The sequence below is a fragment of the Tasmannia lanceolata genome, unplaced genomic scaffold, assembly GCF_043159265.1.
Source record: "Tasmannia lanceolata isolate RefF3 unplaced genomic scaffold, GAP_Taslan_0.1 ptg001237l, whole genome shotgun sequence".
NCBI lineage: Eukaryota > Viridiplantae > Streptophyta > Magnoliopsida > Canellales > Winteraceae > Tasmannia > Tasmannia lanceolata.
In genome coordinates this window covers 5,001-12,500 of record NW_027519897.1, presented here as the reverse complement: position 1 = coordinate 12,500, position 7,500 = coordinate 5,001, and the positions used below count along the sequence as shown (strand labels likewise).

The following is a 7,500-nucleotide window of genomic DNA, read 5'->3' as shown; positions in this document are numbered from 1 at the left end:
ACTACTAAAAGATGTTCTATTTTTCCATAAAAATGTGTTCGCTCAAGAAGGGTTCCCGAAGATGTTGATCGTAAATGAGAGGATTGTTTACGGAGAAAAACGAATATGGATTCGCATTCATATACATGAGAATTATATAGGAACAAGAAGAATCTTTGATTCCTTTTTGAAAAAAGGGAAATGGATTTCTTTGGAGTAATGAGACTATTCGAATTACGAGACTCGTAGAGAAAAAATCTCAACAAATGCAAAGAGGGAGCATCTTGTATCCAGCAGCGAAGGGTTTGAACCAAGATTTCCAGATGGATGGGGTGGGGTATTAGTATATCTGACACATGATTTAAATGTGAAAATTTGTCCTCTAAAAAGAGAAATATTGAATGAATAGATCGTATATGAGATTTTGCTATTTCTTTTTCTTCTAGGGAAGATACTAATCGTAGTGAGAATGGAATTTCCACAATGACTGCAAAAACCTCTGACATCATTTGAGAATCAAAATATTTGTTGTTCCCAACAAATAGATTTTGTTTAGAATCTTTAACCGAAAGAATCAAATGATTCTGTTGATGCATTCGAGTAATTAAACGTTTCACAATTAGTGAACTGAATTTATTGTCATAACCGAAAATTTCCATGGGTTTGTAAAGAATCGATCCATTTAAACCATGATCATGAGCAAGTGCATAGATATACTCCTGAAAGAGAAGCGGATATAGGAAGCATTGTTGTCGAGATCCGTCTATTTCTAAATATCCTTGTAATTCCTCCATTTGAAATGATACTTGAATCAAAAGCATAGAGATTTCTTGGGTTATCAAATAATACATAGTGCGATACGGTCAAAACAAGGTATCAAGGTATATAGTAATAAAAGAATCGATTAAGAAAAGAATGGATACCCCGGAGACAAGGAAGCCAATCAACAGATCCTCCATTTTTCCATCTAATTTTTTGTTTCGTTATAGTTACAAGAGATGACTGGAAATCCTTTATTTTTGCAAGCCGATCGCTCTTTTGACTTTGGAAAAATTCTCTTTATCAGTATACCGTTCTTCTACACATTCGTTTCCACTCCATAATCGAGAAAGAAAAGAATATTTAATAGTTAGGATTCATTAAAAAAAGGAATCGATAATCTACTCACAGGAGAACCCTTTCCCCCATCAGGCACTAATCTATTTTTAACATCTAATTAGATCGGGTAATCATTCGAATTAAGAACAAAAGCTCGTTACTTTTGGTTTCCCTATAATTGGAGCGATAGAGCCCTATCCATTTATTCACTCGATCCAATGGTGAATTGGTTTGGTCCCGTTCCAAGAATCAAAACAAGATTTTGTACCGATTCGGTAAGGATAAAGTATTATCAACAAAATTCTCCATTGATACGACATGCTATTTTTTCCATTCATTCCCTTTCAGGATCAGTCGTGGTCTTACAAACTATACCAATGGTATGGACGAATCCCTTGCTTCATCCAAATGTGTAAAAGATCATAGCCGCACTTAAAAGCCGAGTACTCTACCGTTGAGTTAGCAACCCGGAAAAATATGGTGTGTAGATACGATCGGAATAAAAATAAAACTCAAACCAAGAGATTGGGATTGGATTGCTCGACCCCGTCAAAACATTGAACTAGTAACAAACAAATCTAAAAGAAAATTTGATGATCAATTATGAACATCAAAATGAACAGATTAGATGAAAATACAACGAATTCCCGGATCAATATAGATGGATGCCAAAATTTATGGATCATCCATATTTTTATCAATATTTTTTTTTTTCATTTTTCATTAAGAAGATACTTCTTGTGTCGCAGCGAATCTGGCGAACTCACCATTTGAGTGAAATTGAAATAAAGTAAAGAAATAAAGAAACAAACTTATGAGGCTGGGATAAATGGATCTATTTATCCACGATCAAATTATATTTGATCGATACAACATTGTCAATATGAATTGAATGTTGGTTGAGAAAACAAATTCAATTAAAGAAAATAAGTACTTGTGTTGGATTGACACTACACAGATCAGAAATGAAGTGTGGATGGGGGAATAAATCAGAAAAAAAAAAAAGTAGGAAAAAAATCTCTAGTTTATTCAATAGAGGTACAATAAACAAGATTGACCCCTTGTTTGTTGGTGGAGTCCCAACGAAAACAATCCGATTGATGGTAATCCCATACCATCATTTTCTAGATCCGATTATTTCATCTATTCACTCGAGATTTTTTTTTCTATCTGTCTCATATCAATAAAAAAAGATTTTTTTTCGTTATCGTTATCTGATATGGGATTATAGAGGAGCAATAGTGAATAGGTATGAATAGAGTAAGAAAAATCGGAGTGGTGGAGAAAGAATTACACAAAGCTCGATAAGATACTGGGCACCCCCCTTTTTTGTTTATTTCATTTATTTCATTTCGTTTGATTAATTCGAAGTTCCTTAAAGACCTCTGCCTTCTTTGAAATATCATGAACAGTTCCTGTAGGTTGAGCGCCTTTTTCAAGGAAATATAGAATAGCAGGAACGTTTGAATAAGTTTGATTCTTTATCGGATCGTAAAAACCCACTTTACGAAGATCTCTTCCTTCTCTTTGGGATCGAACATCAATCGCAATGATTCGATAGATGACTCATTGGGATAGATATAGATGAACAATGCCCCCCCTAGAAACGTATAGGAGGTTTTCTCCTCATACGGCTCGAGAAAGAATGATTCGAGTTTGAATTTATGCTATGCATATCATATAGTGACAAATGTATCCATAAAATCATCAATTAGACTATAAGTTGAGTCGTTTTTTTTGTTCTTCCTTCCTTTCCTTTCCTGAAAAAAAAAAAGAAATATCATTCGTACTCATAACTCAAGTTGGGCAATTCTCAAAGAGCTTAAAGGGAAATCCTTGGACATTTGTTGAGCCGTCTCTAACCTCTTTTATTTGTCCCGCCTAGAATCTCTTTTTCTTCCTCATTCTGATCTAGTTCCAGTTGTTGAGACAATTGAAAATGGTGTTTCCTTGTTCCGGTATCCTTTATCTTTGCTTTGAATCATTGGGTTTAGACATTACTTCGGTGATCCTTAATCGTTTCAAAATGGTCGCAACATACCTTTTGTTATTTCTTTCTATTGAAAGAATCATACGAACGATTGATTCCCCTGTAATACACTTTTGATCAAAATAGTTTTACCAATTCCGGCAAATTTTACTTTGTTTTTTTTTATTCGAAACTTGTTGGAATTTGAACCTTTGGATTTCTATATCGAAGATATACTTACGAAGTTGTTCCAACTTATTGATTGGCACTAACCCTAGATCCTTCCCCTTGATAAATGAATCAATACTTTATACTCGAGCTACATCATGTACTATTTACAACCCCCAATTTTGGGGGGTCCTAGTAGAACAGAACAAACTATGTCGAGCCAAGAGCATCTTCATTGATATATAAAATGGTGGATGCAAGAATCCACAGCCGATCATGTCTTTCAAGTCGCACGTTGCTTTCTACCACATCGTTTCAAACGAAGTTTTACCATAACATTCCTCTAATTTTGAACCGGTATGGAATTGATTCAATATGGAATCCGGAATAGTCATTGGCTCAATCGGTACGCTCAATCGGTACACAGCAGTCCATACTTTTATATTTATATATATATAAATTATATATATAAATAGATATTTATATCTATATTTTGATTTTGATATATATTTTGATATCTATATTATAGATATTTTGATATATATATGGATGGATAGGTATTCATCTAGAGAAGGCCCCACAAGCAAAGACAAAGATTCAATCTTACCCCATATTCGACCGTATGAATGAAACACATTTCTAAAAAAGACGAATAAACGAATTACTTAACACTTCTTTACATCTACATCTTCAACAGATTGTTCGGGACAATCAATCATGAAGGATCCAACTCTTTCTCGAACAACTAAATTAAAGAAAGGTCTTTAATTAGATTCTCAATACTCAATACCGGAACAAAATAAGTCATTAGCCAAATAAGCTATTCCAATGACTCGGAAAAGTCGCAAATGAATCGATTATAGACTAGGTTCATCAATCTCGCGCTTCTTCAAGTATCTAAGGATTGATAAAGGAATCATGAAAAAAGGTTTCAAGAATTTCCTACTTCGACATCATAATTTCCTACTTCGACATCATTATCATTAATGGAAATAAGTTTTCCTGTAATGACTAAATTTGATCATCATAAGACATAAGAGAAATCCATGTTCCTTTTCCAATTGAATCATTAATGATTTAAAGCAGGTAGATGGATCGAGAAACAAATTCAATTTATTTGTTTTCATGGGGATGGGATGGATGGAAAAAAGCTCTCATGTAAGATAAGATTAAGGTTGTTATTCTTCCATCTGATTGATAAAACCAGAACCGTAGGAGTATGATCTTTCCGTATCCATCAGATACACAGAACAATTGTCAACGGGAGTAATCATAGATATTTAAGGTAAGGTATCAAAGATCTTTTTCACCGCAGCCGAAATACCGGTATCACTGAAATAGAACACAACAATAACAATACATGTAGGCATGGTTCATTTTATACAGATTTTGCTTTACTTTAGGTTTAGTAACCCTTCCATAAATTCTATCAAGTCAAAAGTAAAGTGAATGGAATATATGAATCTTCCTCCAATCACTACATTGACTTCCAATTATTTATTGTAGCCAGATGCAAAAAAAAAAAAAGCAATTAGGCTCAAAGAAAAAAAATCTGTTCCATATTGCACTTTATTGTTTATTAATGAGATCCGGACGACACAGATATTGAAAAATTGATACCTTCCATTGCCGATTAACTCGAATTCTATGGGGATCATGAATCATACCCCAAGACAATCAAATAATAAAAGATCCTCTTGCGGTATGTTATATTATCTTGTATAGGTACAAAGCAAAATGGGTCCAGATCAATTCGTTGTTCTTAATTTTGATTTTACCCCACCCACACCCAGTCTTAAGAACTTTAATCCCAGTGATGTAATTAGTCCCAAGAACTCCCTCCTGTTTAGGATTCAGGATCCACATAGAATTAGTCATTTTGACTAACATGTTTAGTTTCGAAAAAATAGAGATCTTATCTTTCGCATTTCAACTTAGAATGCATCATGTGAGAATCAAAATATAATAGATGGGCATAAAGTTTCTATAAGTGACTAACTTACCCCAATATGAATATGAGTAGAGCGGGACGGGCATACACTGAACGGCCCATCCCATTTTTTTTTTAATTCAACTTTGATCTATGTTCCCATCCTACCTAATATCAAAAAGGTAAAAGATGTTTATTTCCATCCGCAATTTATACTCGATTCTTTTTCTTACAATTGGAAATCGAAAGGAATCTATGATTCATAGAAGAATCATTAGAACTCAGAAAGAAAAATTGGATCATATTGTATCCAACCTTATACCTTATACTCTTAAACAGAAGATTGTTAAAGAGAACAATCTTTGTTTTGATAGAAGCGGTCTGGGACGGAAGGATTCGAACCTCCGAGTAACGGGACCAAAACCCGCTGCCTTACCACTTGGCCACGCCCCATTTAGATTTCAATTCGACACTAATAAACACTAATATTGTTATTGGTTATTCGTCAATTCCAGCCCAAATATCTATGGAATAGGTTGTTGCTAGGATTCTATACGTGTAAATGTAGAATGAAAATGAATTCATTGATCATTCCATATAAGTCAATTAAGATATTGTATGAAAGTATGATTCCTTCTATTCTCATTTGAGAATTGAAGGATTTTTGATTGGGGGAAGTTCAAAGAAAAAGAAAGAAGGATTTTTTGTCTTCTCTTCTTTCTTAATTTTTCCCTTATATCAATAACTCAATAAAAATGAAATTATCTCCAAGAACGAAATATTTCTTATGCTTAATATCTTTAGTTTGATCTGTATCTGTCTTAATTCTGCCCTTCATTCGAGTAGCTTTTTCTTCGCCAAATTGCCCGAAGCTTATGCTTTTTTCAATCCAATCGTAGATTTTATGCCAGTCATACCTGTGCTCTTTTTTCTCTTAGCCCTTGTTTGGCAAGCTGCTGTAAGTTTTCGATGAGATCTTTAATACTGTCCTAGAAACATTCATATTCATGATTTATTCGATAAAATAAATTCAACTCTAACATAACAATTGATAAGATCAGATAAGTCTTACATTATGAACCCTCGATTCAAAGATTGAAATTCTTTTGCTTTTTGATAGCCGCGATGAATCTGGATCACCTAATTTCCGCATTATGCCCTTCCAGTTCCAGGGGTCAAAGACCCCATTATGGTACCCCATAATACCTAATTGGGGTATGACAAGATAATTTTGGTAACAAAGGAATTCCTGCAAATTCCTTTCTTTTCTAGAAACCACTTTTTCATTTCTTTTCTTGGTGTCAAGGATATGTGGTACAAAAATAGAGAATCTATTCCCTTATTTCCTTTGCAAAAAACAAAAAAAAAAATGATCTTGGAGATTGTGCAATGCTTACTCTCAAACTCTTCGTTTACACAGTAGTGATATTCTTTGTTTCTCTCTTCATCTTCGGATTCCTATCTAATGATCCAGGACGTAATCCTGGACGTGAGGAATAAAAAAATCAGAGATTTTTCATTATTTCCTTGCTTGATTTCTGCATTTTCCTATGCTTTTCTCTATTCCAGACATTTAACTATGATAAAGGACTTGATATTTTTTCGAATTCGAAAGATAAATCTCAAGTGATCCGAGGGAACGGAGAAAGAGGGATTCGAACCCTCGGTACGAACAGCTCGTACAACGGATTAGCAATCCGTCGCTTTAGTCCACTCAGCCATCTCTCCCAATTACAAAAAGATAATTCATATGCGACGCCTGAAGTAAATATTGATCAAAGTCTTTCTTTATCTTTATTTATTTATTTTATACATTTATTTATACTTACTATATTATACTTACTATATATATACGAATTATCTTTATTTATTTATTTTATACATTTATTTATACTTACTATATTATACTTACTATATATATACGAATTTTATCCGCAATTCAATTTGGATAACGATTCGAAACAGATATCTCCAATAGAAAGAGTACGTCTTTGATTTCGTCCGAAGGGTTCTTTTATTCCCCCGGCCTGGCCAGTACAGTACCTAGCCAGGCCGTTCCTTCTTTTGTTCCAATGAATCATGGATCAAATTATTTTTCTGATTTGAAAACCAAATTGTTATTGAAGCAGCAACAAGAGCAAGAAGGACTATTTCCATTCCTATGATAGGAGTTTCATTTCTTATTATTTTTTCTTTTTCCTTTTCTCGATTTCCCTACTGGAATAAAAAAACATACATATTCTATTTCTATTAGAACTCATTTATTTCTTCAAGGGACAAGCTTTGTTTGAACATTTGAGTCCACAAACACAAACAAAATGAATACTATGATTTTTTACTAGATCTAATTGACCCC

General features: G+C 33.7%; 1 non-coding gene across 1 annotated transcript; it reads right to left on the bottom strand.

Annotated features, from left to right (window-relative positions):
* Window positions 1-6,784: 6,784 nt before the first annotated feature.
* Window positions 6,785-6,872, bottom strand: TRNAS-GCU (transfer RNA serine (anticodon GCU)). Its single transcript has one exon. It is a non-coding gene; the product is annotated as a tRNA-Ser (tRNA).
* Window positions 6,873-7,500: the final 628 nt, after the last annotated feature.